Source organism: Trichosurus vulpecula, chromosome 2, assembly GCF_011100635.1.
Source record: "Trichosurus vulpecula isolate mTriVul1 chromosome 2, mTriVul1.pri, whole genome shotgun sequence".
Taxonomy (NCBI): domain Eukaryota; kingdom Metazoa; phylum Chordata; class Mammalia; order Diprotodontia; family Phalangeridae; genus Trichosurus; species Trichosurus vulpecula.
Window position 1 is genome coordinate 76,857,678 of NC_050574.1, and position 10,338 is coordinate 76,868,015.

At 41.6% G+C, this 10,338-nt stretch overlaps 1 protein-coding gene across 1 annotated transcript in view; it reads right to left on the reverse strand.

Annotated features, from left to right (window-relative positions):
- Nucleotides 1-10,060, reverse strand: part of THRAP3 (thyroid hormone receptor associated protein 3) — a 76,315-nt gene extending 66,255 nt beyond the window's left edge. Inside the window, exons 1-2 of the mRNA XM_036744306.1 lie at nt 9,875-10,060; nt 7,793-7,846 (exon numbers count right to left, since the gene is read on the reverse strand). The gene's annotated coding sequence lies outside the window, so the exon portion shown is untranslated. The remainder of the gene's footprint in view (nt 1-7,792; nt 7,847-9,874) is intronic.
- Nucleotides 10,061-10,338: the final 278 nt, after the last annotated feature.

Here is a 10,338-nt window from a genome sequence, read left to right on the forward strand (position 1 = left end):
CTAAAAATAAATAAAACACCTTTAAAAAAAAAAAAGATTACAAAGGAAACCAATTATAATGACATACAGTGATCAAAATATTTTTTAAAAAGGACCCCAAGTTATGAAACACTATCATATTTAGGAATAAAGGCTGATACTATAAGCAATTTGAGAGACCAAGGAATAGTTTACCTGTCAGATTTATGGGAAAGAGAAGAATTCATGACCCATCAAGGGACAGAGTGTTACAAAATGCAAAATAGATAATTTTGATTATGTTACATTGAAAAGTTTTTGTATAAATAAAGCCAATGCAACAAAGATTTGGAGGGAAGCAGAAAATTGAGAGAAAATCTTTACAACCAGCGTCTCTGATAAAGGCCTCTTATCTAAAATATACAGAGAACTGAGCCAAATTTATAGGAATACAAGTCATTCCCCAATTGAGAAATGGTCAAAGGACATGAACAGGCAGTTTTCAGAGGAAAAAATTAAAGATATCTATAGTCATACGGAAAAATGCTATAGATCACTCTTGAGTGGAGAAATGCAAATCAAAACAACTCTTATGTACCACATCTCTCCTGTCAGATTAGCCAACATGACAAAACAGGAAAATGATAAATGCTGGAGAGGATGTGGGAAAATTCAAACATTGTTACACTGTTGGTGGAGCTCTGAACTGATCCAGCCATTCTGGAGAGCAATTTGGAATTATGCCCAAAAAGCTATAAAAATGTACATATCCTTTGATTCGGCAATACCACTTCTAGGACTATATCCCAAAGAGATCACACAAGTGGGAAAGGAACACGTATGTACAAAAATATTTATACCAGCCCTTTTTGTGGTGGCAAAGAATTGGAAATCAAGGGGATGCCCATCAATTGGGGAATGGCTAAACAAATTGTGGTATATGAATGTAATGGAATACTATTGTGCTATAAGAAATGAGGAGCAGATGGACTTCATTAGAACCTGGAATGACTTATATGAACTGATGCTGAGTGAGGGGAGCAGAACCAGGAGATCATTATACACAATTACAGACACACAGTATCCGTAAGGACTAACTTTGATAACTTGGCTCCTCTCATCAATGCAAGGTTCAAAGACAGCTCCAAAAGACTCATGATAGAAAAAGCTATGCACACCCAGAGAAAGAATTACGGAGTATGAATGCAGATTGAGGCAAACTTTTTGCTCTCTTTTTTCTCTTCTTTTTTGGTTTCGTTTCTCCTTTCTCATGATTCATTCCATTGGTTGTAGTTCTTCTTTACAACTGGACTATTATGTAAAGAAGTTCAACGTGAAGGTGTATATAGAAACTACACTGGATTACATGCCGTCTTGGGGGGTAGGGGGGAGGAGAGAGAGGGAGAGAAAATTTGGAACTCAAAAAACTTGTGGAACTGAGTGGAATAGAGGAAATTCCTATGTCATCCACACAGCTGACACCACAGTGACTTTCCTCAAGTACATGAATGACTACATTACTGCCCCACAAAATAAATTCCAGTGGCTCCCTACTACCACTAGAGTCAAATAGAAACTTGACATTTAAAGTACTTCACAATATGGCTCCAACTCACTTTTCCAGCATTATCACACATTACTTACTCCTCTTTATGCATTCGATGATTCAACCAAACTGTGCTGCTCCTCACACACAATATTCCATCACCCATCTGTGTGGCTTTGCACGAGCTGTCCTCCATGCCTGAAACGTCCTCTCTTACCCCTCACTTCCACCTCTTAGAAGTCTTAGTTTCCTTCAAAGATCAGCTAAGTCATCATCTACCTCATGAGGCCTTTCCTGATGCCTGAGCTGATGGGATTTCCCCCACCAGAACTACCGTACTTGTGAATATGTTTTGTGCATAGTTAGATGTGTACATGTTGTCTCCCCAAATAGAAAATAAGTTTCTTAAGGGTAGAGGTTTTTCCCTTGAACCCCAGGTAGCTTGGCAGTTCTTGGCACATAGTAGGAGCTTACTAATTCAACAAACACCTACTGATTGATGGCTAGATGACCCCTAAGATGATATGTGTCTATTACCCAAAGTATGATCAGCATAGCACGAACTTTTGAGTGTGTGTTTGTGTTGGTTGTTGCCCTTCTTTCTCAAAGACAACCAAAATGATATCACTATGTTGGGGTCAAGGTACAGCGTGTTTGACTATAACTGATCAGATCAATATGGGTTCTACCACAGGTCAGGCACAAATAGTTCACATGAACATTTGGAGTAGAGATGTCTCTAAATTCACACATCTCATGTTTCTTCTGAGCTACTGTAATTCTGCTTTGCCCATACAGCACAGTGCCTTCTTTGATGTAGGTATGCCATGCTGAGTAGCAATGCCAACGCTGTGCTAAGCAGCCCCAGGTCAACAAGGCTAAGTCCAGTTAGCCCAGATGGCACCATCTGGAGGTGACCCTATAGCCTCCAAGGCTCTACAGGCAACAACAGCACAAAATGAACAAAAGAAATGCTCTAAAGGCCATGACAACAAGGGCAGATGCAGAATACAATGCCATTCAACAAATGTTTACTGAGCACGCTTCTGTCGAGGAGAGCCAGAAGAAAGGACAAAACAACTACAATGCAAACTAAAATATGAACCCAATGAAAAGAGAGACAGGGAGAAAAGTGGAGCTGTTTCCCAGGGTGAGGACATAGGCATCATCAGGAGCATTTCTACACCACTTGAAGGTGTGGATTCAGTCAAAAGGTTGCACTTCAGGACCTAGAGGGCCACATGTGGCAGGATGCTCACTCCTTCTAATTATAAATACTCTGGAACATGCCAGAAGCACAAGGAGGGTGGGTTAAATGGTCATACAAGCAGGCTGACACAGCTTTGGTAAAATACTGCTCCTCCAAGTAAGGACATTATGTAGCTTCTTGTTTGTATTTCTTTTCAAGGTGGGGGCCATCTCCAATCATCCTGATCTGTATCTTGCTATGGACTCAGATGACTCCAGAGGAGAAAGTGAAGTCAATGACTTTGCACAGCCTTCCTTCGCTTAAATCCAATTCACTTGCAAGTCATGGCATCACCTTCCTGATGTCATGGTCCTCTTCAAGAACGAACAACAATCTTTTCAAAGTCTAACACATATTCACTTAAGATTCCCTTCTCACTCTGCCTATGTCTTATTTCTATAGTTATTTCTTATTTTTCTCTAAACTGTTCCCTAAAACACCTAGACGTCCACTCAGTGCTGTGCAGTCAATTGCATGCCTTGAAGAGCTGTATGCTTCTTGTCCCACCTCCAACCACGATGATTACTGGGCTCCAAATCCTTCCTTTCACCTCTCCTCTCCCAGTTTTTATATGGACTGTGTTAGTGCTAAATAAATGATCAGCTATTAGAATCAGAAACTACCACCAGAACAACGGTATTTCAAAGTTGGAAAGCACCTCAGTTCAAACAAAGCTCACAAAAGAATGTCCTCTACAGCATATCAAACAGATGAGAGCTCACAACCTCTAAAAGCAGGCCATGCTACTTTTGTGTAGTTCTAATTTTCAGGCAGTTATTCCTTATATAAAACTTCAATGTGCTTCTTTACCTTCACAATTTCTAGTTCTGCCCTCTGGGATCAGGCAAATCAAACCTTAACCCTCTTCATCATGCTGTTTAACTAGACGTTGGCTATACTACGCACCTTTCCATACCCTTCAGCTTCCTCTCCTCTCTGATGGGAGGGCTGGAAGGGAAAGTACTCAGTTCTATCCAATGTCTTTCTTCAGAGGGCAGAATGTGGACTTTGCAGCTCACTCTCAACTTTCTAGCTACAGGCCTGCAGAGTACCCCCATATGTTGTCTTCCCACTTTAAACTGTGGGCAAAGACTCTCTTTTTCTTATCTATAAAATCAGCACTTAGAACATTACCTGGCACATAGTAAGTACTTAATAAATGTTTACTTGATTGAATTTACCTGCCAGCCCCTCCTCACCAAGGCAATAAGGATTTATTAAGTGTCCACTATGTGCCAGACACTGGGGACATGAAGAAATGTAAGACAGTCTTTGCTCAAATTGGGGCGGGGATGGGGAGGGGGATGGACAAGAGGAAAACAACTATGTGCAAACGGGACTATTTATAGGACAAATTAAAGAGGTAACCAACAGAGGAAATGCACTAGCATGTAAGAGCACATGAATGGATTTTCAAAGAAGGCAGGAGTTGAGCTGAGTCTTGAAAGAAGCCAGGAAGCAGAGATGAGGAGGGAGAAAATTCCAGGTATAGAAGATTGTCAATGAAAATGCTAAAAATTGGGAGATAAAGAGTGTCTTGTGCAAAGAATCGCAAAAAAGTCAGAGTCATTAGATCACAGTGTGTGTGTGGAGGGAATTAAAGATAAGAAGACAGGAAAGTTAGGAGTAGGCTGGGTTATGAAAAGCTTTGAATGCTGCCCCTTCTGCCACGTGGACCCCACCCCAAGTGTGGACAGCAGCCACAAACTAGAGCAATTGGCTGCAGTAGGATCATTTCTCTGAGACTAAATGCTCCCAATTCCTTCAGCTGCTTCTCATGGGCATAAATTAAAACCATTTCACAATCCTGGATACCCTCCTTCTCAACCTCAACATCCTTGTTAAAATACAATATTCAGAACTGAACATTATACCCCGTATATGGTCTGACCAAGACAGTACAGTGGGACTTTCACCTCCTTATTCTCAAAAGCTATACTTCTCTGAAAGCAGACTAACAGTAAGCATTAGCTTTCTTGGCAGCTATTTCACACTGTTTACTCATACTGAACTTGAAGCTCACTAAAAACTCCAAGATATTTTGCAAACTGCCTTCTAGCCATGCTTCTCCATCTAGGGCCAATAAAGATAATTTATTCACACATTCACACACACAGACACGCACAATGTGTATCTATCTCCATATTAAGACTATCTATATATAAATCCACATTAAAATTTCTTATTAGATTTAGCCCAATGTTCTGGCCTGCCAAGATTTATTTTTATCTTATTATCCAGTACGTCACCAATCCTTTCCAAATTAACATTATCTGTCAGTTTGATTAATCATGCCAAGTCATTACTAAAAATATACAGTACAAGGTAAAAGACAAATGACTGTGGACTCCACTGAAGACCACCTTCCAAAATGAAAACAAACCATTATGGCAACTCTTTAATTTGGCCATTCAGTCATCTCCAAATCAAACTAAACATGGGCTTGTCTAGCACATCTTGTCCACAAGAAAAGCATGAGAAATATTACCAAACATTCTTCTAAAATCTTACTAAATCAGATCTACAGCATTCCCCTGAACTACCAGCCTAGAAAATAATGAAACCACAGTGTCTCTTTGTGATGACTGCTTCTTTTTCTGGAAAGGTTCACTAGTTATCCCTTAAAAATGTAAGTCCATATAAAATAAATCAAAATACTGACCTTTAATTGGCAGACCACATTCTTTTTCTTTCCCCTTTCTTGAAAATAAAGACATTTGCTCTTCCCTATTCCAAAGGTACTTCTGTCATTGCTTCCAATACACAACTGACAATGGCTCTTTCTGTACCCAAAGATGTGGTTCCTCTGGGCCATGTGATATGAACTCAACAAAAGTTGCTGAGTGCTCTTCTACTATGTCTTTACTTAGAGTATCAATTTACTGCTAAGATATCTTCTGTATCCTTTAGAGTCTAAAGATCATGACTCAGTAGAACAAATAAGACAACACACTTTCTGTGGCTTGAATATCTGTTTCTCTCTGTGTGTTATACATATATATAGTCTCCTTTTTCAAAATGTAGGTTGATGTTATAGTTAATAAAATTCATTTAAAAGCATTACTGCATTTGCAGCTTTTCTTCTGTCATCATGTATCTCCTTAATGAAAGGATACTAACAGTACAACCACTATCATGTAAGGGACCATTAACTATTCCAAGGGTAAAGAGACATTCATACACAAAAAAGGTGGGGAACCTATATTCTAGGGTATTCTTGAAAGAACTTTAGGTTACTAGAACTCCACATTTTGAGAAACTCCATTTTCCTGGAGCATCCTAGAATAGTTAATTTCCAATAGCTGAGAAATCCACAGGAAGCCCAGGGAAAGAGACCAGCTTTTTTCTTGTCAAATACCAGGCTGAAGTTTACTTCAAATTTCCACAAAATGAAATGAATGCTCACAGAAAAACTGAATTATGAACACTACAAAGAACAAAATAAAAGTCTTGAGGGCAAAGAAATGGTAGCTTAAGGAAGTTCAAAAGATGCGAGCATGTATTATTTGAAAGCAACTTTGCAACACAGACTCTAAACAAAGTCAACTATCTTAAAATCAGACATTCAGAGATTCTTCTCTTTGCTTGTTGTGCTACTTTCAAAAGCTGACTATAGCTGTTCTCAAGAACACAAAGGAAAAATGTCCATATAGAAAAGGAGTTAGGGCATCGGTCAGAACAGTTTTATCAGAACACCCTACTAGTCCTGGTATCCTTTCAGTTAGGAAACAAACCAGTTTACAATTAAATGTAAACTCTTTCCCTTCTCAGCTCTGCCGCCCTTCAGAATTCCAAAAAGTATATTTTCTAGAAGAAACAAAAAAGAAAGATACAAAAGGCCAGAAAGTTGACAGTGAAATGATTCATATGGCATTAGAGGTGCTGTATCCCCCAGCATTAAGCTGCATATTGGAGAGTTATGGCTCTTTCAAGGGTTTAACAAAAGAATGGATACACATAGCGTATGTATCTGAAAAAAACATCCAGCCCTGACACAATGTAGCAGTTGGAAATCTGGTTTAAAAGGTATTAATATGACCTTAGTATTACTCTTTATTAAAAGAATCTTAATAATCTCATGCTGAATCATTCCTATGTTCCTGCTGTGCTTAGCAAATAAATGTAACAGAAAATGGAAAGGGACATTTATCAAGTCCTTGATTTCACACATCTTTCAACTACCAAACTCACTGGAGAGATAACTCTTGGACAGTAACCAACTAGAAGATGATGGGAGGCAACACATGTGGGAAAAGTCCTGGACTTGGGAGCCACACAACCTTGGTTCAAGTCTTAATCTGCTATTTAATAGTCATATGACCCTTAGCAAGCCCTCTCACTCCGGCAAACCTATTTTCTCTTTTATAGATTGAGATTCATGGTACTCATACCATCTACCTCGAACATGTTGTCAACTGTAAAGCACTATATGTTTACTACTGTTATCATTTTATGATACACGTATAACCCAGATGGTTCCTCCCTAAGAAATCAAAATTTTCTCTGGAAGGCTAGAGAGTCAATGTTTGAAAAAAGAAGGCATTTCTGCCACTTACTCTACTGGTTAAGTACTGGATAAATACTACTTACAGGGTACAAACCTACTGTGTGTATTTCCAGATCTAAAGAATGTCTGAGGCCTGTAAACGATAGGCTAAGCTGAATAAATCTTTGGAAGCATTTGTATTAACACATCTTCCACCTGATTTGGACGAAAGGCAATCACAATCAAAAGGCCTTCGTATATTTCCAGAGTTGAAGAAATCACTCATTGAAGATGAGGAGTCCAATTTGAAGGGAATCCTTTTCCTCCTTGCTGCTCCATTATCTATATATAGACCACCATTCCCAATCAATCCAATAGAAATTCTCCAAAATGAACAAAGTTCTTAACCTACTTCTTTCAACACAAGGAAGTTAACTCTCCCATCTATAGTAATCTCATATACTTATAGACAAGACAGACTGTGCAAAAGAATAAGCAGATGTATATTATATAAGAGGGAGGGAATTCTTAACCACTGTTACTTGTACTATACCTGTTTTATGGACAGAAGATGTCAGTCTCCAAAGCTGTAGATCTTGTACTGGTGCTGAATCAATTTGAAAGGAGAAAAAAGATTATTTTAGATAACAGAAATAAAAATATTCAGTAGCCTCTTACATAGATTTCACCTCCCTCTGATTTCCAGGTGCTGACAATATGAGACTTCACTCTGATAATAAACATAAAATAAAAGAGAATCCTAGTAATGTATAACATTCCTCAAATCTTTCCTGGCAGAGAACCTGCTCACCTTTATTTACCCCACTGAGGAAATCTAGCTCTCTCTGACAGCAGACATTTTTGCTCTTGAGTATATCTCCAAAGTATGCTGCTGTTTTCTAGGCTCTAAGGAGCTTTGGCCAAAGATGGAAAAGCAAGCTCAATCAAAAGAATTAAGAAACTGTGGAATGCTGCATGCCTCTGCAATCTAAGGCCACACCATGGAAATCTATTTTGTTGGCATGAGAAATCTAGTTATGATCTTACTTTTTTCCATTTGACAGGACTTTCACAGTCTCAGCTGGATCCCTTCAGCACAATTAGCAACCTCCTCTCTACATAGCAGGCACTAAACTCCCATTGGTAGTTATTAACTTTCAAGCACCAGTAATGGTTCCTTCAACTTACACTATTACCACCTTCAAATGGAATTCCAAAATCTATGATTCTGAGTAGATAAACAGGGAAAAGGTAAAAATGTCTAAGAATTCCACCAGCCAGAATCTTCCCAAGCCAACAGGCTTGGGCAAGTCCATGCATCAGTTAAAAACACTCCTTCCTGGCATAGAATTGCAGAATCTAAACATGGGGAGCAAGTTTTCTTAAGAGCCAGGTGGTATGGGGGGGGGGGGGAGGAGGGGAGGTGTGCTATAAGAAAGGATGACCCAGTTACTGATAATATAGGTGGATTTTAAGGTAGAGGACCCCCCCCCCCAAAAAAAATTAGAGAGATTCTACAATTTGGTCTCTCTGCAGGCAGGCAATAGTACACAGGAGAGGCAGGTAATAGCACATGAACCCCAAAGATTTCATATTGAAAGAGGAAGACTAGGAGGGAAGGTGATAAGGTCTGAGGGAGGAAAACTGCCTAACCCCTGTGCCAGGAGTGGGTGGAAAACCTAGTTACTAGGTGAAGCTCAGTTGAAACTACCTCCAATAAGAGTTCCTTTCTGAACCATCACTCACTCACAACTGCTAGTGGCTCCTAGCCCTCCCAATCAGAACTACGTTGTCTACAATTTGTACCTACTTTTGTATACATATATGCTGTTCCCCCTTGCCCCATAAAATAGAAGTTTCTTGAGGACAAGTGTATTTTGGTTTTTCTTGTTATGTGGCAGGGACAGGTTTAACTGCCAGATAGTAGGCTCTTAAAAAATGCCTGCTGATCGTCTGAAGGGAAACAGTTTAGGCCATTAAGAAAAGAAGAGAGGAAAAGTTTAGCCCGAGGGGCAAGGGAGGGCAGCCTAGACCCTAGGAGAAAGAGGAAAGAGAAACAGCTTAAACTATAGAAAGGGAGAAAGAAAACAGCCTAGAATCTAAAAGGGAAAAATTAAATAGCCAAGAACCTACAAAGAGAGAATATATCCTAGGAGGGAAAGGGAGAAAAACAGCCTAAACTCTATGTGGGGGAGGGGGGTGGTCAGCTTAGAACCTAGAAGGAATAGAGCCGTAAAAGAAACAACCTAGACATTAGGCGGAGGAGGAAAGGAAAGCGGCATAGACCCTAAGAGAAGGAGCCGAGACCTAGTCCAAGAAGAATGGGAAGTCAGCGCGGACACTAGGCGCGGGGATCAGGAGGGAACCAGCCTAGAATGGGAGTTCAGCTCAAAAACAGGGCAGTTTTCCGAGTCTCGGGCCGGAAGTGGCACTACGAGCCCACGGCAGCTCCAGGCCAAGGGGCTTGGGGGGCGGGGGGAGGGTGGCTGTAGGGCAACAGGCCCGGGCTGAACGCTCGGGGCGCTGGGATCCATCCCGGCACTGAGGAGGAAGGGCCGGGGGCCGTTAGGCCGCTGAGGGCCCGCGGACTCCCGGAAGCCGCCGACATGGCTCTCCCACCGAGTTGCGGACTCACCAGAGCCCCCGGGGCGGACTGCAGCTACAAGCCTCTCAACGGCGGAACCGGACCAGGCCAAGCCTCGCCTCCGCCACAGCGTCAGCCCTGGTCTCAACCCGTCTCTCCGCCCGCCTGTCCGACCGTAGTACCTCCGTCTCTCCGTCCCGCGTCCCCGCTCTCCGATGACGGCGACGGCGTCGTCCCGCGGCCTTCTGGGACACGTAGTTGGGGAGTGGCCCCCTGCCCAGCCGCCGAGGCGACCTGGAGAACTACTTTTCCCACAAGGCAGCGCGACGGCGCTCTCCGTACGCCTTCACGCTGTGCGCAGGTGTCAGTCACGTGGCTTCTCTCCTTCTTTCCCTCCCCCTCCCCGTGGGCAGCCTGCTTGAATTGGGGAGGGGAGCAGAGGGGCTCTTCCTCTCTACCTCCCTCACTTCCTTCTTCCCCTTTCCCTCTCTCTTTCTTCTCCTCTTCCCCCGCCC